Here is a 27,208-nt window from a genome sequence, read left to right on the forward strand (position 1 = left end):
CGGATCTTCTCCAGCTTCATCCTGAAATGCAACCTGCAGCAAGACCAACATGCAGCTCTTCTTACCTCCCATTGAATAACCACACAAGCCAAGGCAAAAAGAACAAGGTAATACTGCGCTTACAAGTGCAGAGGGGGAACTCTGTCACTCTCCTGCTGCTCAGGGATATCTCCCTGGACACCTACAACATTGACTTCTACTCTCCTTCAAAGCACCAGATCCCAGACACAGCTGAGGTAGTGGAGCCTCCGACAGATCAATTCTTGCTGAATTGATGAGAGCGGTGAGCGTTCATCAGCAGATGTCTTCACTGTAACGTGGGCTGGGCTACATATTGGAAAAACCCACTCCAGCAGGAAGAATATTGTAAGTTCTGCAACCTGCATCATTTCCTAAATGACTCAAACAGCGATATTCACACAGATGTATCCTATGCCTTATTTTATGAATTCCACACGTTCACCAGTATCACTGTAAAGAACATTAAAAATAAAGCCTTTGCAAGTGAGGTCCGTGCCTTGAGTGGAGGATATGGTTGAATGCAACTGTAACTCACGTTTTCCTGCCATTCATAAGTTGCACAAACTGCCACCATCAGTTCCTTTAATTGAATTAAAGCCTGGTTGTAGAATCAGGAAACGTGCTTTCTACTCGGAGGGGAAGAGAATGTAAAGGGAGAGGCTGGCACACGTTCTTTCAGAATACATACATTCAACATTGATTTCCAGGCAGAACTGAAAGCATTGTAGCAAAATATGTATTGGCCAGAAAGCCACACAGTTATCCCAAAAAACAGAGGTGAGTGGCATTTTGTAAACACTGACAGAGAGAATGGACTCCACCTTAATGCTGCCCCTAAAAAAATAGTTTAATTTCCAAACATACAGGAAAAAACCAATAGTATCTCCTGATGCCACCTGAGGCTTTTAGTATCAACTAGTTCATTTGTATCTGCATTATCCTCTCTATAAAACATGGGGCTGGAGAGGCCTTCCAGACCCCCATTTTCTAAATAATTTTCTTCTCCCCACAGCTCCGATTTGGAGACTCTTTTAAAGCCTCCACGTTCTGAGGATTATAAATTTTGATCTTGTTTCCAGACTAAGTTCATTCCTGGCCCGTTCATACCCTTTTGCTCTTTGACTAATGCTGTACTTTGGTTTAAACACGTTTCTCTTCCTGTTGTTCATTCCCGACGTGTCTTTATAGATGGAATCTTGTCCCTCATAGGGTAGACTCTTTCCTTCTCTCATAAAATGGGTTCGTGGGAAGACTGGGAAGTGGATAATCTTTTTCTGCACTTGTTTCAGAGCTAAGAACCTGATGCAACACTCCAGGTAGGAAAGTATCATTCCTGCTTCACACACACTTTCCCAATTACTAGAACTGCAGTTGCCTTTTCCCCCCCTGGCAGGTCAGGTCCATCCTTTGGCCCTTACATCTATTCTTCTCCCTCATCCGATTGCACCCAGATGTTGAGAACATCACAAACCCTTGTTGATCTGTAGGTTCATAATAATGCATTTTGTACTGCTGAGTTTTATCATTTCAATTCCGTTACATTTTAAAATTCTCCTATAAATGTAAACCAATACAAATATTGAATAAGATCACAACGTTAGGAACGTCATTACCCACTACCCTCATCCCATTTCGGTGCTGCCTGGTTTTGTCCCCTCTTCTCAAAGGACAGGCCTATGCAAACCCCTTCTGCTGCTGTATTCCAGTTGTTTCAGAATACTGGAGCGGAGAGTTCTGTGCTCAGGAGAAATCCTGGCAATATTTGTACAACAGCTGACAAAGAAATTCCAGACCTTTTCCATATTCAAGTAGGTTGGTTTCCCTAATCAGTTTTCCCTTTGAAAAAGAAAAGCTGAATTACAAACCTTCTTTTGTTTATCCTTTCATTTAATTTAAATAGAATCAATTTATGATCACCGAAGCCAGGAGAATGTTTACAGCAACTTCTTTATCATACCCTTAACATTTGCAAGAATCATATTTGAAGTCATATCATCTCCTGTTGATTCAGACACATTTTGATGAGAAAAATCTAGTAGATATTATACCCAGGACTATCTGACCTTATATTTAATAGCATTTGCTCTCCAGTCTATTATCTGGGAGGTTTGTCTTCATACGCTGGTTCCCAGTAATATGTCTCTACTTTAATAACACTGCAAAGATTTTATGCAGATATGATTCTTATAAAAGAGAGAAGCCTCCTAGCACCAACCTGACAGATCCTTCTATCCCCCCTGTCCCTTCCTGGTTCCTCACAGCCTGACTTGTCATTAGCCACAAGACAGAAAGGGGAGCAGTTGTCCTAGTTGGAATTTCCTGGATATTGGGGGTGGATTTCAGAGAAGTAATTTACACAATTTCCAGGTTGCAAGGAAGATCGAGCAGTTTGAAATCGCACCATAAAGTCAACCTTTTGCGCTAGAAAAAACAAATAGCACGGAGCCTGGCATTAGTTCTGTTTGCACAAGCGTTAAACCGCGCCGCAGCCAGACAACAGCCAACAGATAATAGCTCTGAAAGCTTATTTTATTATCACTGTTGATCCCATCCGCAAAATATTTTCTACCATTATGAAAAATAGGCTCAGCGATACCCTTGAATCTTCAGCTTTTGCTTATAGAAGCAAACCCAAGGCCTTGGAAAAATTACTGTTGAAAAAAAGAGCTGCCAGATCTTTCTATCTGAAGAAACCACAACTTGTTGAACTGCAAAGTCCCTCCCAATACACAAGCCACAGCACTTTTATCACCACAAAGAAGCTGGCCCTTGATACCACATGTATGCGCTGTGGGTTTTCTTTTTCCATATAAATATTTTTAGCACATTTGAGTTTTTCTTGATTTTTGGTGGACTGGACTCCCTGAGGAATGGGTGGTGAAATCCAATGAGCTTTCTCACATCCGAGCACCATGGGAATAGCCTTGCCCTCCTCCGCACCCAGCCCACAGAGAAGCGTCCCATAAAAACAACATCATTAAGTAACTGACTTCTTAAAGGCGGCTTTCCTTCCTACCGCTCGGAAACATCCTCCTCCCGTACGAAGACGGTAGAGTTGATTTACAGCTTGCTTGGATCACATGGGTTGGAGCCGATTTGGTTTTGTCAGTTATCACTGAGAGGGTGAGAAAAACTAGTTTTATAGGAGGCAGAACCCCAGCTGACTCCAGGCCATAAGAATGCCCTGCTCCATCCAACCGGCTCACTGGAGAGGTGTGGCTTTGGCACAGCGTCGGGGAAAAATGATACCAGATAAATAAATGCAGTTCTGACAGACTCCGTTGCTGGCCCTGGACAGGCCACTTTCTTCCTCATTTCAATAGTCACCAAGTAAAAGTAAATTCTCCCTGAAGAGATAAGAAAGTAGCACCACTGCGGTGGAAACATGGTAAAAAAATGAGACTAGCCAAGGGGGTGCAAGCCTTTGCGCGGAAAAACCCACAGAATGCTCACTTCTTCACAGGCAACTAGAATTGGCCCCTTCAAGTCAAGTATCTATAGGTTATAGCTGCACAACTTTCTCATGCTGACAGTCTCCAGCTTATCCGTGAGCATTTCCAAGGGGAACTCCATGTCTGTAATCATCTTTGAAGCGACGCGCACACGCTCAAACATCCAGACAGTCTGAATAAGATTCTAGGGAGCGGTGATTTACTCTCTCTGCCGAGCTCTGGTTAGCCTGAGCAGCTGGAAGGCAAATGGCCAGGAAAGCTGTCACCGCCAACCAGCGTGGCGGGTGTTCCCCAGGGAGGTGATAATGGCCGTGGAGCCATCCCAGTGGCATTTTACTTCCTTACATAGGAAACCCAAGGCTAGGGGACAGCTTATTCCAGAATCATCATCTAGGTTTGTAGCTGTGGAAAGAAGGGATCCCTTCAGCAACCTGACTTGTCCTTCCGGTCGTTAACAGTGGCAAAGAGCTCCAGCTGGTGCTCTGCAATGGGAAGGTGTCTACCCATCACGTGTCAGGCCCAGCTGTGAGCCTATTTATTGAAAGAATCCTAAAAGCAGGAAGGTGGAAAAAAAAAAAAAAAAAAAAAAAGAAAGAGTAGCCAGATCTCAAGGAGCAACCAGAACTCATTGCATTGAAGACCTAACATGAGGCTGTCAAATACAGCAGCCGGTCACCGACCAGTTCAGTGACAGCCTCCAGACAAGGCACTGTCACCCTGTCTGTGCCAGTACCTGGGGGCAGAGGGAATTCCCTCCAAACCAGCTCTCCCCAAGCTGTTGCCTACCTCTTGTGGCATGAGCTTGGATAAAGAACAGAACCTGTGGCCTTCTACAGAAGGGAAACTACAGAATCATAGAACGGTTTGGGTTGGAAGGGACCTTCAAGGTCATCTAGTTCCAACTGCAGAAGAGTCTCACAGTTTTGGATGAAGCAGTGATCTCTCAGGAAATTAACCGTGACAGGGGTTAATTACTCTGGGATCCTAATGGAGAAGTGCCACCACCGTGGCATCAAGGGAAGGGTCAGCGTCCTGCTCAGTGGGTGTTTGTGGTGTAACACACCCAGGAGCACAAACATTTCTGTCACTGCGGGGTTTTTATCTCACTGAGCAATCTGGTAGCACCTCCAGTTTCTTGAAATTGCCGTGTTGAGGCAGCCGTCTAATTTTCTGTGCTCCTCCCGTAACTGAGTGCACACTGGAAATAGAGGTAGACTCCACCAGGTCCACGCTGCCACTAAGTCTTCTCCTCACACCTCCCAGTGTGCACATTATACCAGAAAGCACAAGAATGTGCTCCCTTTTCCTGGTGGCAGCAGGACTTCAGCAGAGCTCGCAAAACACTTTGCAAGTCTCTGATGGCAGGTGCAACAGAAACATTATTTACTTCTTTATTTTCCTGGCAGCTTTCCTAGATCTGCCTTGGAGCAGATGGGGAAGGAGCAGCAGTAACACTGAAGCCGTGGGTGCAATCATTCACACGTGCCTAATACTCCTCTGAGCAGCAATCCCTTCACTCAGCACGGACAAACATCTCACCATCGGTGCTACAACCACCAGGGTCCTTCCCTTCCACAGCAACCCGGAAAATACCCATGGGGAAAAGAACAAAGTTAAAAGTTTATCAAGAAGTTTCGGTTGGGACACGGCTGAAGCATCCAGGAACGTACCTAACCTTGAATAGGATGTGAACGAAACAATGTGTCTTACGTGTTCTTTTAGACACAAGATAGCAATAAATACAACTTCTGGACCAAAGTGGAGCCAAGAATGTATCCCAAACTAACCTTCGGGAATTATAATGCTAAAATACACACCTCTTTGTGACTAATGAGCATGCTAATCAGGTAACCTCCCTAAATGTTTCAAACATGAGCTTAGATGCATAGGTACAGTTAGGCGTGGTGAATGAATCGTTATTAACCAATCAGCTGTATTTTATCTTTATAAATACTGGGCGGTTGGAAGCCCAGAGAAGCTGTGGCTGCCCCATCCCTGGAGGGGTTCAAGGCCAGGTTGGACGAGGCTTTGAGCAACCTGGTCTGGTGGGAGGTGTCCCTGCCCGAGCCAGAGGGTGGGACTGGGTGATCTTTAAGGTCCTTTCCAACCCAAACCATTCTGTGATTCGATGAAACACGTAGTGTGCTGGCTGCTGTTAAATGTCCAGCACCCAATTCTGCAGAATTGAAATAAAACCAAATATTTCAGCTCAGTGTGTGGATTGGCTCAGGCACATCGGGTGAAGAACCCTTATTTAGGGACACCACCACTAATCACAAGTGCTCCCTCAGGCAGTTCGGAAGGGGCCTGTCACTGCCACGGGCTGTAAGTCTGGGAGTTACAGCAAAGGAGCAGTGATGAGGAAAAATATGTGAAGTATTTTCCTCCACCCCCAGGGGACGGGTCACAATCCTATTACCATGAAGCAGGAGGAAGGAGGGGAAGAAATCTTTGAGCACTGTAATCAAACAACCTTGTGGGAACAAGGAAATACTCTGTTTCTTGCGGAGTACTGTGAGCAACCAGATGCATTAGAAACCCCAAATCCTCAGCACACACGACTCACCTTAAAATCCCCTCCGATACTTCCTCACCTTTTATTTCGCAGCCCCTAAGAGGCAGCGAGAGCACGTGTCCTGTCCGTGACGCAGCATGCTCAGCCCAGGAGGTCCACAGCGGGCGCAGAGCGTGCCTTCCCCGGGAGCGTAACCATATGGTGCCCTGCACGGCTACGCTCAACCCGGAACGTATGTAAGGGTTTCCTGGATTAGTCACAATTTCTTGTGAAAAGTGACAGAACAAATAGAAGGGAGGGGGGAAAAATAATCAAAGCAATTTGAAAATATTCATACAGTGAAGACTGTTTGTTGTTACAGCAGCTCAGTGACAGCTATTTAAATGCATATCCTGGTGGACGCCGGCGTTCCTCTCCTGTGTGGACAGGGATCCCAAAGCACCCTGCAGTGTCCTGTACCTGCTGGCTTTGCTGTGGCCATCGTGAGCAGAACACCAGCCACGCGGGCAGAATACGAGTCTCTCACATCTGAGCCTCGTTGTTTGGCTCTAAGGAAAACTGTGGGAATAAACGCCTATCTTTGCCTTGAGAAAGGCCGGTGCAAGATCTGTTCATATTCTCTGCCTCCTTCCCCCTTGACATCCCTCCAGCCTTTGAAGATCTGCAGGTGACAAACCGTCCTTCTGCAGAAAGGGGTGGGACAGGACATTGCCCGGGTCCTGCAGACCCTTGTCACATCAGTGTCTGCTTCTTCAGAGGGCAGGCAGCTCCCTCTCCTGGTGGACGGCCATCTGCCACCTTCAGCTCACCTATGGACACAGCCTCATAAGGACCAAGTTCCCCGGTCCCCTGTCTTCTGCCCACAGGAGCTAATCTGGCAAGCACAGACCGACTTCTCTGCATGTAACCAACACACTCCCATGAAAAGCAAAAATAGAAAAAAAAAAAAATAGAAGAAAGCATCTGGTAGATGTCTTTCATCTCTGGCAGAGAGCCCTCACCCTGCAGGTGAACCTCAGGCCAGGTTAGCTGGCAAATATTTCTAGGTGAAGGCAACGCTTGGAGATAAAAGGGGTGGCGAGTTATCTGCATTTCAATCTGCCCCAGTGGATGGTGGGGCTCCACTCTTCTCTCTCTCTCTCCTCCATACCACCTCTCCCACACATGGTGAGAAACAATCCCTGCCACCTGGTGCTTCATGTGAATTAAGAAAACACAACGTGCAGGAGAAATCCCTGCATGACAGATGGGGGCCGTGGCACACAGCAATTAGATGACTTGCTAAAGGTCTCACTGGAAGCCTGTAGCAAAGCCAGGGACTGAATAAAGCTGTCAAGTGCCAGTAACGCTTCTGCGCTTTCCCCAGGGGACCATCTCAAAACCAACGCTATCAAAACTCACCTAGATGATACAGGCATGGAAAAACACCTTCCCTGCCAAATTCTCTCCTCACTTCCATTTTTCAGGAGGTTTCCCTGTCCATTCCTCCCCTGACCTCTAGTGGTTTAGGCTTTGTCCGAAGTAGAAGAATGACTAAGTTGAAGAGAAATGTGACTCTGCTGGTGCTGGCCCAGTAAAATACAGTCCTTCTCTAGTGAAAACAAGTGTAAAGACAGAAACCAAATCCTATCAGCCTCCAAGTGACATTCGGAACTTGTCAAGTTTGAACTAGACAAGCTTTTTACTGTTTACAAGCCTGTTTCTGCAGAAAGCAAAGAAGGTTTTTCAGCAGAAATATTAACCTTGGTTTCAGCCTTCCTAAGCTCAAGCACGTGCAGGTCTCTAGGAAACCTCTCTGTGCCTCTTGCAGACTAAACGTGGGAGGGGGAAAAAATCTGGGAGGTGCCTGCAAACCCTAATAATACACGGACATCAAAACTTGGGACACTCTCCTCAGAGACATGCCCAAACACGGCCAATTCAGATTGGATAAAAACATACGGTGCTTTAGTTTTGAGCTTTCTGGGCAGAGGGTGCCATTACAAAGTACTGTTTGCTGCTGCATTAAGCGCATAGGATTTGTCTGGATACTTTATGAAGAAATAAGACTTGAAGCAGAACATACCGGATACCAGATTTCTTTAATGAATTAATGTTCTGCTTGGAAAGACAACTACAAGGTCGTTGTGCCTTAGCTCTAGCTGCTACGTGACACAGATACGGATATACCAACAGAAAGCCAGGAGCTGCAAAAGGAACATAACATGAATTTCAAAAAGGAGTATTTGCCGCTATCTAATGGAACCAGAACTTGGGCCAAAGCCTCCTCTTCTGTTTCATGTCAACATCTAAAAAAAAAAAAAAAGACAAACCCCCCCCAAAAACCAACCCAACCAACAATCAAGGAAAATAACATATTCCCCCTTCTATCTCTTCCTATACATGTACCACTGCAAACAGAGCCCAGACGAAGGAAGAAGCCCGGCTCATCCATCCAGATAACCTGGAAATGGTCAAACCGTGCTTTTAGCTGCACCATATCCTCCTGTTGCCTCAGTCTTCAGGCCATCCAGGGAGCAGCTGCCACTGCTCTGTAAGGGATCCAATGCACACCTAGCCCTATACGCTAAATAATTAATACTGAACGTGTTTACAAATTGATTTTTCCTTCTGCTGTCTCCATGCATTTCACTCATTGACAACGAGGGACCTCACCGGGCTGTTAAACACTGTACCCCCAGCAGCTGACCCGGACAGCCTGCCCCGGGAGGAGCAGGGGGGCACCTCACACAAGCAGCCTTACGGGAACACTGGAATTGCTCCCGCTGTGATGCTGCCTCAGAAATCATGCTATATGGTCCCTGCCAGGACAGGGGACTAGTAGTCCAGGAGCCAGCTTTGGGTGCTAAAGTGCGGTACCTTTGACAAAATATGCCATTTCCGAACCAGTTTCCTCGGCAGCCTCATTTCAGGGTAAAGACCAAAGAGGATACTTATCCTCTTCTAATTGGAAGTGCGTTATAGATGCTCCCATATGCACTGGTAAATGCTCTTTCTCTCCTGGGAGGCTTTCCTGTGTGCCTCTGTGGTCATTTCAATGGATGAAGCCATAGTCTGTTTTTTTGGAGGTGCCTTTTATATGTATATATATGAGCTTCCATCACCTCTGGTGATGATCAGCCTCTGAGCTCTATCTCCTCTTCAGGCTAGTGCTAGAATGAGAAGGCTGTTAGGTTACAGCTAGTGAGCTTCTCTATTAGCTAACAGAACCCCAAAAGAGAATTGCTTAAAGACAACCCAGCTTTTTTAGTTTCTGCTTTCCAGCAGAAAACTAAAGCAACCCAAAATTTCCGTAGAACACATTTAAAAACTTCTGAAATCTAAGTAGATTTCTTCACTATGCATTGTTTTCAAAAGAAAAGTGTTTTACGAAGGTGGAAAAAAGAAGAAAAAAAAAACTTCAACAAAATGCACACCTGCATTTTGAGGAAACAATATATTTTCAGAGTACGCGACAGGAGTGTGGTACTATTTGAGGGTTACACAAAGGCACAGCAAACTGCACAGTAATTAATTTGTCTTAACATATCACACTAGGATATAATGAGGGTAGAGCATTTACAGCAGCATCTCCAAGTTTTCTCTAAATATAAGTCTCCGTTCTGCTGAGAATCAATAATTACACTTCAGTTATTTTGGATCAGCACGTTACCAACCATCTCAACAGATCAGGCAGAGCAAACAGAAGCATCTAGAAAAAGCAGCATGAGCAGATCTGGAATTCAAACTCAGACCAGTATGTAGTTCAGGGCCATATGGAACACTAGTATTTATGCTTTTTTGTAGCTTATGAGACCTGTAGTGACCCTCAGACTTCTGCATGAACTGGTATCTCCCCTCCAGTTAGAGCAGAGTGTCCTGGTTTCAGCTGAGAGACTTAATTTTCTTTCTAGTGGTTGCTGTGTTTTCAGATTTGGTATGAAAGTGATGTCAATAATGGATATCATTTTAGTTGTTGCTAAGTGATGTTTATACTAGTCGAGGGCCTTTGTTAGCTTCTCATGGAAGCTGAGAAGGAGCATAGATAGAACAATAGAACAGCCAAAGGAACATTCCATGCCATAGACGTCATGCTCGATATATAAACAGGGGATGGCCAGGGTGGGGAATACGTGATTTCTGCTCAGGTCGGACTGGGCAGCCAATTCACCGGTGTTGAGAGTGACTTATGTCTTGTATATTCTTTTATTATTATGTTCCTTTTCTGTTGTTGTTCTATTAAACTGTCTTTATCTCAACCCATAAGGTGGGTTTTTTTCCCTTTCCCTTCCATTTTTCCCCTCTTCTCCCTCCCCTTCTGAGGGGGGGGGGAAGGGTGAGCAAGAAGCTGCACCATCTTAGTTGCTGACTGGGGTTAAACCATAACACAGAGGGATAAAAGTCTTTGGACTTACGGAAATAAATGTTAAAATAGTAAGATAAATGTAGTGTGCTGTACTTGAATCACCAGCAGCTCCCAACTGGGTTACTGACCTTGGGAGAGCAAGCTTTGCCCCTTGCAGAAACACTTACACTCCTGTCCTTCATTACGAGTGTTTTGGGGTAAAACCAAGAGTGATGCTCTCACCCAAGCTCTTCCGTTTTCCTTCCCCTTCTGCCAATACCAGCAGAGGCTCGTTGCTCTCTCTGCTCCATTAGCTAAAGCAGTCCTTGCGAGAACAGGGACATGGGAAAGATTACAGCAGAAATCGACTGCTTTTTCTAACCAGGAATAGTTCCGGGTGGTCAATGGCTCATAATTTGCTATTGACTTAGAAATGGATTCCTAATAATCTTCATACAGGGGATGCAGTAAAAAGCACGGAAGGGTGTGCAGAGAAAGAAAAGATGTTTTATTGCCCAGTAAGAAGCAAAGCAGGTATTCCCTGTTATTTTTAACTCCAAGGACCTTCTCTCCTTCCCAGCTTCAAGCCGGGAGTTTCAGCCAAAAACCAGATCCCAGACTACCTTCAGAGCCCTTCCAGGCGATGTCCAAAGCGTTAGGTCAGCAGCAGGAGTCTTTGCATGCTCTTGTTGGTAATGCTAAGAATAAAACCATTTGTAGGAATGAGGATCCATTTGTGAACGGAAAGAGGGCAAAAATTTTCACCTAACTTTCTTTGCAACCAGTCTTTCAAACTCTCTCTGTTCCTGGCATCACACCATGTTCCTTAAAGCAAAAAGAGAAGTTACCTTCCTCTATACAATACATTTTCTGATATCAGAATAAAAGAGACACGGGTGGAAGCTAATGCACCAGCCATTCAGTTGGCTTTGAACTGCACGTTAGTCACATCCCTGCAGAACATCCAAGTGTCGTACAGAACTTGGCAGGTACAATTTAACACCTGATATGTAAAAAAAATAAATCCTCCAAGCTTCAGGCAGAGGGGCTGGGTACAGGGAGGAATACAAAGTATTCCAGCTTTTCTACAGAAATGCTGCCTCTTATTAGAAATAGTGAAGTCGCTTAAAACCATTAGCTTTACAGCAATGCTTTTTTATTAGTCTGCTTTCATCAGTTAGCGTTCCCCAGAAGAGATTGCTATTTTCAACTTCCTTCTGCCTAACCTATTCGGCTGGTCAACCTTATTCTCCTAAAAGCTAAAGTTTATTCCACGCAACTTGACCCTCAGCCCAGGTTTGCAGGAGTGGAAACAGTCAGATCCTTCCAGGCGTTTCCAGCTGACGTTGTTCAAATCTGTCTCTATGTTGTGACCATCCTGTAACTCACTTTCCCCAGCTCTTCGATGTATAAAAACTGCCAAATGCCCATCAGTCCCCAATCCCCCTCAGGCAGGCAGAAACCCTGACAGCCACTTGCTGTTCCTAAAACACCCTTTCTCCTGCCCTGGCTTGTTATTGCAGGGCTGTTCTTGGCCATTTGTGCCTTTTGAAAGGGACAAGAAGACTCATGCTTACGGCCAAGCGAGATTTTCACATGCTTTCAGTTTTGTTGTCTGCTAATTTTTTGGTCAAGATATTGCTTTGAGGCAATTAAAATTATTCATTTAGGTTAAAAGTAACATCAGTTATTTACGTGGCTTTTTACATATCCCTGGCTTGAGCGAGGGATGGATAGAAATGTCACCACTCTGAGAGCCACTCTCAGTTTAGCAGGTGACATATGGCCCGACGCCGCGAGGACAGACACCCGCATTCGCTCCAGAGGGATCCACAGCATTCGCATCACACACCCCCCTCCAAGACCAGCCCAAAATTTGGCAACAAGGCCACAGCTGTCATGTGTCACAAAGCCCCCAGAAAAGGACAGGTCACTGCGATTGTCTCCGGCCCCTGAGAGGGCATTGTTGAATCAGGAGGGCCCTGACAGACCTAGGAGATCGCCATGCTACAGGGGAGACATAAGGTCCAGCAGCACCAGTTAATGGGAACGTCAACATTTGTTCCCAACCCGAAATCCATAATCAGTTTAACCCTGAATACGACAGGATACGTCGTCCACACCTTAAAGATTTTAGCATCACTCACAGCAGTAGCCTTTAGAAGAGATTCAGGGTGGCCCTGTACGCATTTAACTCGTCAGCAGATATCTTGGTTTCACATAGAGGATCTGCAGAATTAGATCAGTTAATGCCGCCAGTAACATTTCACCACAACAAATTACCACAGAGACCCAGACTCTGATCCAATCATCACATCTAAGAAGAGACTCTCACTGGCTTCATTCTTTAGTCAGATGGGTTCCCTGAGACTTCAGCATGGGATTTCTCTAAATGCACCTAATGGGAGCACGCGTCTCAGTCATTAATGCTTTAGAAAATACCACTTCTCACAGGCCATTGGTTACTAGACCTCATTTTCTTGCTGTTATTTACATGGGTTTCATGACCTTAGCTGCTGTCCAGCTCATGCTCTTGGAGGTACTGAGCCTTACAAACACCCAGGGACATCGGTGACCTATTTTAGCAACGAGGGCCCAAGGCATGACTACGTCTCTGCTGGGCTGGGGAAGGAGTGAGGGACCTTGGTAAGAATAACTGGGTTGAAGACACTCCACACTATCAAATAAAAAGGTTGTGGTAGAGTAGGGCTTCTCCAAGTCCTATACAAACATTTGTTTAACTTTCTGCCATAATTCCTTTAAAACACTAAATCTTGGAGGAGAGCCTACTGAGTCCATCCAGTTTTCCAGGAGGAGATTGCCATCAGCTTGGGTGTCGTTGTGGGGAAACTGCTGTCTCTTCAACATGCACAATTTGTCAGCACAGCAGCAGAGGAGGAGACCAAATCCAACAGCCAGAATTAAGAATGCAGAAACAATTTCCTCCTCACTTTTCACACTCCTGGGGGGTTCTTGTTCAGATCAATTTTGACATGATTGCCTTGGGGTTTAATGCTAATAACAATAAGTTTAATTGCAGTCTTACTATTCCCTCTGAAATCATAAGGGATACATGTAAATAATTTCAAGGGAATAATGGTTTTCACTGCACGCTCCCATAAAGGAAATCAGTGGGTAAAGAACCATACATACATTGGTGTTGGTAATACGTCCTCCAGGGAGGAGTTCCCTTTATACCAGAAGGCACTGGACTAGATTACATCCCCAGTAGTGTTAATTTACATGCCAGGCTCCCAAGGACTGGATTTGGGAAGCCTTCCAGCAAATGAAGAGAATCCCTGTGGTCACTTCAAAGTGGTACACAGTGATTATTTTTCTCTTTCCCTGTTTTGATGAGACTGGGGTTGCTCTAGGTACGCTGCCAATTCCTGTGCATTTAGCTTTTTACCATCTGCTTCTGGTAACTTGTGTGTGTGCCAGACACTTTGGATTTTTATTATCCACAGTTAATGCAACTATCTGGGTATCCCCCATTCCCTTTCTTCCAGTCGTGAGCAAGCAGTAATGGAAATGGAGAGAAAAGAAGAGTTATCCTGTTATTCACAAGATGCCTTGACTTAGCATCTCTCACTTAATAGAGTCTGCATCAACACCTCACGATACATACATACAATGGTTGTATTTCAACAAGCTTCCCTGTTCATAAAGTATTTTTGATTACCCCTCAATGTTGTTGCTAACAGCCATAGTCCACAACCTTTCCACAGCAAGTGGAACTTCTTCATGCGTACAGAGAGATGCACAGAGCGGTGTCATCACCATCAAGACAGATGAGACCCAAAATCTTTCTTTTTTGCAGTACCCCAGCGCCAGGGTATCCTTGAGACAAAGTCAACTCCACGGCATGACTTTCGGCACGATGAGGGCATGGTTACAAGGACCCAAAAGGAGATACTTCTCTAGATCAAATTAGCCCAGCAGAAAAAGAATAATACCAAAAAACACATAAGATGAAACAGGGCTACTGGATCCCCACAGGTGAAAAAAAAAAAAAAAAAAAAAAGTCGGGATATCCCAGTCACAGATGGAACACTGGCCACCAAGGGTGACACTGCAGGCAGGGCATGTTTGGCAGCTTTGTTTAGCTCTTTGGATGGAGTCCACAGAGCTGCTCCTGTCTTTGTGCCGGCTGGAAGGAAGACATCCCAGTAAAGCAGCAGGCCAGGGCCAGTAAGAGGTACCAAGGGTGAACTCTTTGAAAAATAAATGCAAAATGAATATATGAAAAGCTTCCTCCTATATGTAATCTTACCACCAGAGAGTTAATAGAGCAGAGTTCGCCCCCGAGCGTCTGGCCTTTAGCTGGCAGACCATGCACCGAGCTGCTCCGTCTGCTCGCAGAGGGAAGGAACACTCCAAGCCGGAGACAGAAATGCCCCTCAGATTCAGACTTGATGGAACTTGCGCATGACCTTAGGGTCTCTGCAGTCTTCTAAGTTCTGGAGAAGCTGCTTATCATAGAATTGTCGGGTTGGAAGGGACCTTTAAGATCATCTAGTCCAACCATCAACCTAACTCTGATAAAAAACCATCACTAAACCATGTCACTGAGCACTATGTCAACCCGTCTTTTGAACACCTCCAGGGATGGTGCCTCAACCACTGCCCTGGGCAGCCCATTCCAAGGCTTTATAACCCTTTCGGTGTAAAAATTGTTCCTAATATCCAATCTGAACCTCCCCCGGTGCAACAGACAGCTTCATCCTTCAACAAAACCCATGAGCAGACAGCCAGTGGAGCTCTTGCCTTTATTTAAAGGAAAAAAAAAAAAAAAAAAAAGGTATAGCTACATTTACAGGTTGAAAACAGCCCACGTGGCAATTCAACTCCAGCTTCCCTTCACTTGAAGTCTAAGAGCATGTTTTCCCCCCGCTAAAGATAAATAAAACATTGCCATTGCAGAGCCTTACTCTGGAAACAAAGTCTGCAAAGGGACACTGGGAGAACGGGAGATTTCTCCTGGCATTCGGTTTTGATAAGCTCCGTATACTGAGTGACAGATACGACAGCTCTTCCTCAAACTACACGAAGCTTTCACATAATAATGCAGAAAGGTAAGAGGAAAGTTTACCATTCATTAAGGGTTTGTTTGTTTGTTTTTTTAAACCAAACTCTGCTTACAATGAGAACCTACTTATCAAAGGCAATTGCAAGCTGTGAAGCGCATGTATTTAACACCAAAAAGCACGGCTTGTATGGCAGGGCTCTCAGTTCGTTTGTAGGAAGGCACCGTGAGGATGTAACCATCTTTTAGAGGTGACAATGACACCTTACCCTCAACAGCCACAAGCATTCTGGAGTTCCAAATCCCTCACCACTGCCCGGCGATATGATTCTCTTAGCATTAAGTATTGACATCACTGCAGTTTTGATGTAAAGGGAATAGCACAATTTACACAGCAAGTAAATTCTGGATCTTCCTTAAGAAAATCCTGTAGGTGTAATAAGTGACATTTAATTAGATGGGCAGAGGGAAGGCAGAAGAAGTCTGCACTGGGAGAAGAAAACAGAGAATGCCTACCTGGGACAGGGAATAAGAGAACAGTACGAGGACAGTTGTTTTATTGCTATTCTAACGGGAAAGAGGAGCAGGCGGTGCCCTGGCCATTTTACTGGGTTGCAGGGAAAAAGGTCAGTGAAGAGAAGCTGCCTGGCAGGCGACAGGGCTAGACCCCGTGCTGAGCTCAGGTGTGGTTCCACGGTTAGCAGCACACCTCTGCACCGAACAGGAGGAGAAGTGAAGTAGTAGAGAGGTAGAAAGGGAAGACATCGTTTGCCCTGAAGGCTAAAGACAGCAACTGCCCTCTCTTGCTATACAAGCGGCACAGGGACTAGCAAGAGTGCCACTCGCAGGCGCCATTTACAGAGCACATGGTGGAGCTAATCAGGGTTTTGCTAAAATATGCATGTGCACTAAATAAAACATCAAGTGATATAAATACATCTCTGTCCCAATTCATTCTGCTCCATCAGGAAAGCCCAGCAGCCTATATAGCCTTACAAGGGCTTTCTTCTGCATGACACTAACTTCAGTCCTCAGCTGTTTTACTCCTGACAGCTACGTGACGGGAGAGTTCTGCTGACAGGTATCGATCACATTCCGTGTCTCCCCACACATCTGTCCCCATTAAAGTCCCAGGATTGCTTCTGAGCTTATACTCTTTTGCAGTTCTTTGCTTTTAAATGGACCGTTATGAACCAAATGCGTGTCCCTTCAATTCTCTGGTTTCCATGCAATGGGACTTATAAAACCCTTCACCATGACACAGATCTGCATGGGGGTTTTCAGTTGGGTCTCGTACCAGGTGAAGGTCAATGCCCGTTAAGTAACAGCAGGTGCAAAAGTCAAAGTGCTCCATTGACCTTTGCACAAAGGCTCACGCCATCCCAGCCCCACACAACACAAGTGGGATTCACCAGTTCCTACCCACTTCCCAAATCGAGTCTGACAAGCAGCTGCTGAGCGCCACAAGCCACTGACATTTCACATCAGCTCCCTTTTAAGTCTCCACTTGGAAGCAGGGGACAAAGCAAGGCTAAGCCAACTCTTACAGGTCCCCCCCAGACACAGCACTGCGTCCCCAGCCTTTCAGTGATGTCCCCCATGGCACTGCCCCCCTCTTCGGCCTCACAGGGCACTTGCTCAGGACTGTCTGGGAGCAGTCTCTTACGCTGCCAGGGAAGCAGGGATGCTGCCAGGCGAGTGCTAATACAACCTTCCTGCCCTGCAGAAAGCCATCTTTGCCCTTGCCCCAAGACTGAAAACATTTGGGTTAACAGTTCACTTCCACCAGGTTCCTTCAGGATTTTTTTCAACCAAAGGTTATTTTTGGGTTCTAACCCATCAATTATTGCTTAGTTTCTTTTATGCTGACTGAAAAGGTCTAGGTGGAGCTGCAGCCCCGGCACACGCTGTCCTCTCTCCCCGATGCTTGTGCCTTCTTTGGCACACTTGAGTTTCCAGCAAATTCCAGACCATCTCTGGCACGATGTTCTCCTGGCACTCTGCACCACCCATCACTTCGCACCAACAGGTTTCTACCCACGCCCAGAGAAGCTTGGGCATCTTTTCTTAAACCCATCGGGGCAGAATAGCAGCTCTTATTCACTTTCACATACACTCCATCCTCATGAAGCACCCCCCAAAGTGGCTGTCCTGGCAGGAGGAGGGGAAAGGAGCCCAGCTCAGATTAAGCTGACTTGGCTCCTTCTTGATAGAAACAGCTGTCAGGTCCATTTATGATTTATGAGCTGTGTCAGTTCCACAACACGAAGGATTAAAGCCCCTGAGATCAATAACATACGGAGGTACAAACCCCACTGATAATGGGTCAGCGTTTGTGGGACTAACAGTACATCTGGTAGAAGGAACACCACTTTCAAGCTAATATGCTATTTTTCTGTAACTCCACCTGGTTATTTTGGACAATACAATCCCAGCCCTTAAACACCTGCATAAACGTCACTCACGGGGAGAAGCGGCTGTTTTGATTCACTATGTCCGCACTGTCATCTCTGCTTCTCCAAGGCAGAAGTGTGATGCGGGGTAGGCTGAAAATTGACTCCAGGCTTTATCTAAACTGTAAGCTTCAGATGGAAAAAAAAAAAAAATATAAGAAAAAGGCTTTTAAATATTTAGGAAGTCGTTCTGTTGCATGGTGCCCATGCAGTTTTATAAACTTATGGATGACTAGATAAAGGCAAAAGCAAATCCTATAAGACACCAGGCAAAATCTCCTGGATCTGACCATTCACCAGAACAGGCTTCCGTACAGCCAGGGCCTTTTTACCCGTTTTGAACACTGGAAAATGTCAGAACAGTCTTGACAGAAGTATTCACCCCTTGAGTTTGCTTCATATTTTTGATGTCACAGGATCCTGTTCTCCTCTTCAGTCACCCAGCTGGCCCCAGCTGGGCTAACAGCAAATGTGGCCCTCTGTATTTAATAGCAGATTCTCTGTTCCTCCTCTCTTGCCCGGTCCCAAGGGCAATAACTGGCATTTTTGTTAAGCACCTTTTGGTCTCACGATTTGACTCTTACATCTACAGCTTTATGAAATTGCAATTTAGCAGTTTTTCCCACCCTTCCAAAATAGGGGCATATCACAGTGTTTCACCCGATGTTTGCTGCCAGACGTTATCCTTTTTAACTGTGGCTTTTGAGGGACTGATGAAGTCTGAGTTATTTGATGTTGGGTGACATGAAAGTGAGCTTCCCAGTGTCATCAGAGGAGCTCCCACACCTACCATGAAGTTCAGGGGCCAAAGGATTCAGATACAGCTTTTCTGTGTCAGAACTGGGATTCTCAAGGTATCTCCATCTTTTGAATTCAAGTTCGGTTTGTGAAACCTCCAGAATGTGATGGAAGAACATAATTGTTCATATTTCTTTTTGTATTAGTACCTAGATAGGAAAACGCAGCAGGACTTAGTCACTGCCTCTCAATGCTCAAAGGGAAGCAATTTGCTGAGTAAGAACATGTAAGCTTTCAATAGTCTATTTTCAGAGAAGAATCAACGTGTGAGGAAAAAAGTCAAATGAATTAGAGGGATGAATACCTTTCTGAACTCTTTTTTTTAAATCTAGACAAAAACCTATCAAAGAAACCCCAAACCAGTCCTCCCCATCAGTGAAATATGGGGAAGCGGTGATGTCTCCAATCTCTCTACAATTATCCTACTCTACTCCTACATACCACACGGAGACACGCGTATCTAAGTTGTCTTCAGCAATTTAAGGAGCTCGTTTCAAAATAAGCCGAGATCTGTAGAAAGTCTTTGTCTGTTCTACCAAATTCTTTCAGTTTTCTGAAAGAAATGCTGTCTGTGCCGCTGGAGCAGGCTTGCTAACCTGAACTCATCTGGGAAGAAAACCTGTTAAAGAATCGGCGTGGAAGGGAAGTAGTGTGTGAAGAACTGAGCAGTGCTTCCCTTAAGAGTCTGTCCTGGCACCGTTGGCACAATGGCCAGACCACTTGGCTACCAACAGGAGTGCCCAGAGGTGGCTGAAGAACCCGCTACACGGGGCACTGTGTACTGAAGCGCTGAACCCGGCCCCACGTGTCTAACGAGGCTTCTTGGCAACACATCCCACCCCTTTGGCCAGTGTTGTGCTCACACATCCCACGCTCATTTCCCAATTAATCCAGAGCAAGCACCCTGTTAGATGTGGAACAGGAAGCCATGGGCTGCTGTGTCCCCTCACACCCTCAAAGGGACAACATCTCCGCACCACAACTCTTCACACGAGCAGGAACGTCGTTGTGCAGCTTGCCCAGCTCCAAAGCACGTGAAGAACAAATACCTCTGGCCACCTTCGTCCTTACATCCCAGCACCCGAGAGGAAAAGAAAGCTACAAGAACATTCGGCATCTCAAAGATTCATGCGAAATAACTCCTGCTTATAGCAAATCAGCTTTGCCTGGCTCTTGTACAACTCAGGCTGGGCGAGCGTTACATTTGCATGAAGTACATCTATCTCCAAAGCGGATCATTGCCCTTCACATCACAGTTATCGCTCGCTGCGCTGACAATAGCTTGAATCTTTCTTTAGACCGTGATGCCTCCTCGCTTTGGTCAACTCTCCTGCTAAATAAATTGCAAAGAGAAGAACCTCTTGCTTTGATTTCTCCGCAGATATGAGGTCGAACTTTTTTCATTATTGTCACTAAATTAGCACCCTGTAAAGTGGCTGCCACGCTTTAAAGCGTGGAGACAGATTCCGTACTGACCTTACTATCCAAATAAATTCCTTTCAGCTGTTACTCATTCTAGCTAAATCAAAGTCAGGGTAGAAACACCCACCCACATATACAAGCCTTCAGTTTCAGCGACAGATTTGCCCGTGGGAAATGCCACGCTGACAGCACAGGGGCATTGCTGCTCCCGCTGCTTTAAGACTATGGGGGAAAAGAAATTCAGCCTGTGGGAACTGTTGGAGGCCTCGTACTCTGAACTGAACAGACACATGTGTAGAGAGCGTGGCCAGCAGGTTGAGGGAGGTCATCCTCCCCCTCTGCTCTGCCCTGGTGAGGCCACACCTGGACTACTGGGTCCAGTCCTGGGCTCTCCAGTTCAAGAAAGACAGAACTACTGGAGAGAGTCCAGCAGAGGCTACACTGATGGTCAAGGGACTGGAGCATCTCTCTGATGAGGGAAGGCTGAGAGCCCTGGGGCTGTTCAGCCTGGAGGAGACTGAGAGGAGAGCTCATCAATGCTGAGCAGTATCTAAAGGGCAGGTGTCAAGAGGTGCCAGACTCTTTTCAGTGGTGCCCGGGGACAGGACAAGGGGCAATGGGCACAAACTGGAACACAGGAAATTCCATCTCAACATAAGGAGAAACTTCAAGTTTGAGGGTGGCAGAGCCCTGGAAGAGGCTGCCCGGAGAGGGTGTGGAGTCTCCTTCTCCGGAGATACTCCAAACCCGCCTGGACACATTCCTGTCCAACCTGCTCTGGGTGGACCTGCTTTGGCAGGGGGTTGGACTGGGTGATCTCTAGAGGCCCCTTCCAACCCAACTACTCTGTGATTGCCAATTAGCACCTGGGCAAGAATAGCAAAAGGGTTTCATGTTAGCTTAAGAAATCCTGCTACTGTTGGAATCAACTTTACCAATGATTTTTGTAGACGCTGATGCCGAACGTTTTGAAGGTGTCACACTCCCCCACTCCCATTTAGACCAGTTGGAAGGGTATTTTATTTCTTTGCACTACTGGCCCTAAACTGAACTGGGGGCCACAAACCACATTATATAAATGAAAAAGATGCCATCAGTACTGGCTCAAGTTGGCTTTTAGTAGAACTGTAGATGAAAGCGCACCATCAGCCAGAATGTCTGCTGCCCAGTCGAGTTCTCTTTCTGAAGCCACCGAGAGGATTTTATCCAGGGTCTGTCAGGAACTGTAGCAGCAGGAAATACATTATCATGGAACAACTCACAAGAAGATAGCTTAGATTTACAGTGCAACTGAATGAACTGGGAAACTAAGTCACCCCAGGTGTAGCCTGAGAGAGCTCCTTGGAGCAGGTAGCAGAACTGAGCAAAAACTAAGCAGAAACGTCTCCAGGAAAGGGTGTCTCTTATGTTCCTACAGATTTAATATCTATTTAATATTAAGAATTGTACATTTAATCCAAATTTCTACCATAATCTTATGCGCACAGAACAAATGCTTTGACTCACTACATACATGGATAGAAACATAAATCCATTTGCAACTAATATTGTGCAGATACAGCAAGTTTCATTCCTGTATGCAAACGATTCTTTACCAAAATATTCACGTGCATGCTGTTGTTTGCATGTGTCTTTACGAAATAAGTCTAGAGTACACACAGAAACACCACTGTGAGTGGATAGCACTCCCACACTGTCATAATGACATGATGCTAAATGCTCATAGCGTGTTGAAGACTCAGTGAAGTGAGAAGTCTGGTTTACATGCTTCTAGAGCAAAAACCAATAGGGAAAAGAGAAGAAAAAGAAAAAATGAAAATAAAAATGACACCCACAAGCTTTACTGCAGCAGTCAAAATAAAATAAATTAAAAAAAAAATCAAGGGAAAAATATCAAGCATGTCCAGCATTGCGCACTAAAAATTGCATTACATGGTTGAGCAAACACAGTGAAATACTCCCAGGAGCTCTTTACCCTTCCTGGAGGGCAATCCGCATCCCGGAATAAGGTTCAGCTTCAGCTCCCCTGCGTACGTCTGGATGGGAAGAAGCACCTGGGGGGGCAAACCCTTCCTTCTGGGCAGGAGCTACGTGTATTGTAATGCCTTTTGCAGGGTAACGCATGATGGGGAGCTGCTGCTCCCAGCCCAGAGAGACAGAGGAATCCTGCGCACGTGGATTTCCTTTTCCACCTCACAGAGCCCACCGGTAATTCCTAAACTAGTGCAGATCTGGGAACAGTCTGCACTAGCAAGAGAGCCAGCATTGCTTACTTCTGTCTGTAGCAAAGGACTCAGGGTGATTAAACCACAGCACGATCCTGGCTCTGCCTCCAGGACAACAAAACCAGCACCTTTTACCTCAGGCCGGACATCCCAACACAGCTCTGCAAGTCTGTCCGAGGAACCTCCCTGCACATAACGTCCCCAATGGCATCTTCAATTATTTACAGAGCAAAGGATTCCACATTTGCCTTTTACATAGCATAATTGGCACGTCTATTTTTGGAAAAAAGCTAAATGGTATTTTATTGCCACACTTCCCCTCCCCACACTTTCATTTTCTACATACGTTCACAGATCTCAATCGCAGAATGACTGCGGCAGACCAAAACTCAGAGGCTTTTTGAACTAGTCCTAAAGTGTTAGTTCTGCTCATGTCTAAGGTATAAGGCAAAAAAACCTCCAAAAAATAACAAAACTCCCCACCAAAATTTAAGAAAACTCAGCGCTACTTCACTACTCGCTAGTATTGGGGGGTAATTACTAGATGGTTGCACAGTGCCAGGACAAGACTTGAGGGCACCTGGATACTTCTCTCAGGTCACAGGCAATGGGGTGTATTAGCTTTGACAGGCTTTTCTGATCTAAGAACTGGAGTATGCCCGTGGAGAAGGGAAGGATGATAGGACTTACGCTCTTAGATTAGCCCATTTTGTTCACTTCCCACTGATCCCAGGACAGCAGGAGTCCAACATCCCCATAGAGCCCACTTCTTTAACCGTCTGGCTTTAGCGATTTGAGTTGGAAAGTGGCAACCCATCCTGAGAATGTGTGAAGGGTTGAGCACTTCCATTTTTCCTCTTATTCAGAGCCATATACTGGAACAGTTTTAGTCATAATCAAAGATGTTAATCCATGGCCAGTTAATTTATGCATTTAATTCAAGGATTTGACCTGGAGATGGCAGGAAAATTTATATATTCTGCCTCAACTTCTGGACAAAAGCAATTCCAATACCTTCGCACATAAACAACAATCTAGCATCACTTAGAAAACAAGTCTTTCTTCTGTATAGCATTCATGTTTTCGGGGCTATAGCTATGAAAAAATACGCATCAGGACAAAGCAGACTAAAATCCAGGTTCTGACAAGACCAGGTGCATATAACTGAAGTGCCTCCCTGCAAAGGAATAATCCCTTGGCTTCTTGGTATAAGGAAAACTGTGGGTCGAATGTTTCTTTATAAAAAGGAAGCACGGAAACCGTGTGTGCAAACTCGCTCTCTTTGTCAGGTGAGAACCATCCCATGGGACCAGGAGAACCAGTCAATAAACACAGGGCGTTTGTTCACTCAAAATCAATGTTCCGCCATCAGTGATGAAGGCATCCTCCACAGGAAGCTACAGCTTCAAAGCAGCTAATGGCAGGAGTGGAAACCACAGCAAGTGTGTGTTTGAGCCTCAAAGAGGTCACATAAAGGTCCTCCAACGCTCCCCTTCACAAGGCAGTGAGTTTGTGGAGAGACACAAGTTGGGGGATGATGTAGTATCGCACTGGCTTTAGTTCACAGGTTATTTTTTTCCCCAGTGTCTCTGCATTTCTAAAGCCAAGTTCTATAAATGAGCGAGTTTTTACTGTTCCTATTATATTTTGATTTGCATACAAGCCGTTACAAACAAAACCATTACAAGGTATTTACATACCTAATATGCAAAATTCTTTCATTGCATCTTCATGACCTTGGCTGTTATCTGTCCTGCTTCTCTTACATAATTTGAATCTGTAAAGCCATATTTCTCATGCTCCAACTATTTTGCCCTGCCTAATCCTAAAGTATCTTATTTTCATTAAGGCATCTTAGGTCCCAGCAGGTAAACGATGAGAGCTTTTGAGACAGATTTACCAAAGGCAAACCTGAAAATTCCGATTTGCACATCAAGAAGTATCTCATCTGTAGCGTCAGGTACATAAAGTTGAATACAACGGGGACATTTCTTTTCCAAGGCTGCGTTCCAAAGCTCACTGCACTCACTGCTCCAATTTTGAGCTCTGTGCAAGGGAGCAAGCAAAACCTACACAATTATCCTCTCGAAACAGGCTCATTTATATTAAAAGCAAATGAAAGTACGTCTGAGATGAACATCCTCAGTCTGACAGAGGAGCACTGCCTCTGCATTTTGGTAATAAGACAAGTTGTTAGAAGAACACTGGTTTGTAATATGGTTGTATTTATGAAAATACTGCAAACGCTGCTTAAATGTGTTGACCCCTTAAAGGCAATTACTGACTTTATGATTACAGTTCAGATCAGTAATATATTTGTGACGAAACGGGAAAAGGACTTCACTGAGAGGTTCAAATTAACAATTTATTTGGACTTCACTCACAGGTCCAATACCTCACTATTGCGAGTTCTATGTGTACAATGGCCATTACACTATTGCAACTTAAAAGAAATTTGCAGAATACACTGTTGCAACCTACAAGTGATCCTGAAAAGTAACAACACAAGCCACAAGCGCGCTATGTATTAATACCTTAAAAGAGTGCACCAATCACAATCTTAATAACATGCCATATACCATACGTATGTTTCTTAATCACTTACCCTCTCTCTCAGGTAGGGTCGCTCAATCCCTGGGAAGTTACCCTGTACAGCGTCCTGGACAAGGGGGGGACGAATCTCCCACAGGCCAGCTGTATCGATGGAAGATTCCCCATTTTTCTCCCCAAACCTTACGGTTTATATTTCCTGATTCTGTGGGGGTGCAGGATTATGCCTGAGTGGATGACACCATCTGGGATATTTACCTCTGGTGGTGTGATGGCTAAGTCTCCGTTGCCAATTTTGTGATGTCTAGCACTCAAAGTCACGGGAATAGTGGTGGGATGGGACTCGGGGTATTTTGTTTGTTACGGGAGTTAAGGCTCCATCTGGTTTTGGTTCTTATTGTGATGCAATCTTGAGACAACCCCGGGCTGAGCCGTTTTTCAGCTCCCCCCAAGTTATCTCTGCATAGACAAGGCAAGGCGGAGATTTCACTGAATTTCACTGAGTTTTTAGAGTTGGAAGGGACCATAAAGATCATCTAGTCCAACTCCCCTGATGAGCAGGATTGCCCAGAGCATGTCAGAGCATGTTACTCAGGACTGCATCCAGGCGGGTCTTGAAAATCTCCAGAGACAGGGACTCCACACCCTCCCTGGGCAGCCTGTTCCAGGGCTCTGGCACCCTCACTGTGAAGAAGTTTTTTCTCATATTTGAGTGGAGCCTCCTCTGTTCCAGCTTATGCCCGTTGCCCCTCGTCCTCTCACTGGCAACCACTGAAAAGAGTCTGGCTCCCTCCTCCTTCATGAGAGAAGCTGAGTTGGATGAGATGGAAGCTGAGAGATGAAGCTGAGTTGGATGACAACTCCCTGCATCTCACCTATTGTGCTCTGAAACCAGTTTGGCTGGGTGCTCCCATACAATATCGTGCTTACCCCTCTGAGAAATATTCGAGAACAGAAATCTAATTGAACTTTCATGTCTTCTGTCTGTACGTTCCTTGTGCCTCCCAACAGAAAACCCAGGGCGCTTTAGCGTGAAACCCTGGGAGGTCTCTGATGTCACAGTCCAGCAGAGAAGGACCTTCCAATGCACACATATGGCTAAACTGACTATATAAACTGAAAGGCAGCCTCCTTTCATGGGAAAGGAAATGCTTCTTTACATCATCTAACTTACCTAGGGAAATCAGGGTGGCAAATAAATTTAACATGCATTAAGGAAAAGCAGTAGATCTATATAGGTAAGTAGATTTCCTCAGCAGATAACCAGAACAGCGTCCAGGTGTGACAAACCTGCACAGTTCTCCTTTTCACTGGGGCAAATTAATCACTTTTGCAGAAGAGCTGAGCAAGTCTGTTCCCTCCTTACGGTTACCTCACAGATAGAAGAATTCCGGTGAAAATTCTGGCCTTTTGTTTGGATCCTATCACTTGCTTCACAAGCTGCTCCAGCAGGGAGCGTAGGAAGAACATCCACATCTGTCAGTAGGGCACGACAATCTCTTGGAGAAATCATGCTTTGGGGGGGAGTTACAGAACGGACACTATTCCCGTGCCATCCCGTAGTGATCTGTGGTGATGCAAACACCTATTACACACGCGCGGCTGCATTCTCAAAAGACTAGTGAAGAATATGGCAACTTTATGTGCAGAGAAGTCTCAGATACCCTTTACCAGAACTTCCCTGTGCCTCTGTTGGGATGGTTTCACTTAAAATGTGATACACCCAACAGCCTCCTGCCTTGCCTCCACCAAGGGATGCCAAAATTAAGAGCAGCAAGAAAAACAGTAAGCAGACAAAAAGCAGAAAGTATAATTCAAAGAAATGCCCCTATCACATCACAGATCTCATTCTAATGCTTTGCTGGTTTTTTTTTAGGAAAAATTTTTTACACTGAAAGGGTTATTAAGCCTTGGAATGGGCTGCCCAGGGAAGTGGTTGAGGCACCATCCCTGGAGGTATTTAAAAGACGGGTTGACATGGTGCTTAGAGAGATGGTTTAGTGATGGTTTTTATCAGAGTTAGGTTGGTGGTTGGACTAGATGATCTTAAAGGTCCCTTCCAACCCAGACAATTCTATGATTCTATGTTGGAAGTCAAGTAACTTCCTCATCACAAGGAAGACAGAGGCCTTGGTCAGGACTCAGACAATTGCTCCTCAGACATGGTTAACTGTACAGTGACGCTCAGTCAATAAAAGCCTGAAATGCTTGTGTGTCACGACATTTGGCCAGTCAGATCCATGATGTATTTAACACTGCGATCCTATCAGGAGGCAGGAAGGACTAAATTACAAATAAATACAAACGGGAGGGGTTAATTTCTGCAGCAAAAAACATATCACTTCAAATTCCAATTCCAGCCATAACGCAGGTATTCTCAAACACTCAGTATTGCCCATGATGGCGAAGTATTTACACATGG

Source organism: Numenius arquata, chromosome 18 (assembly GCF_964106895.1).
Source record: "Numenius arquata chromosome 18, bNumArq3.hap1.1, whole genome shotgun sequence".
Taxonomy (NCBI): domain Eukaryota; kingdom Metazoa; phylum Chordata; class Aves; order Charadriiformes; family Scolopacidae; genus Numenius; species Numenius arquata.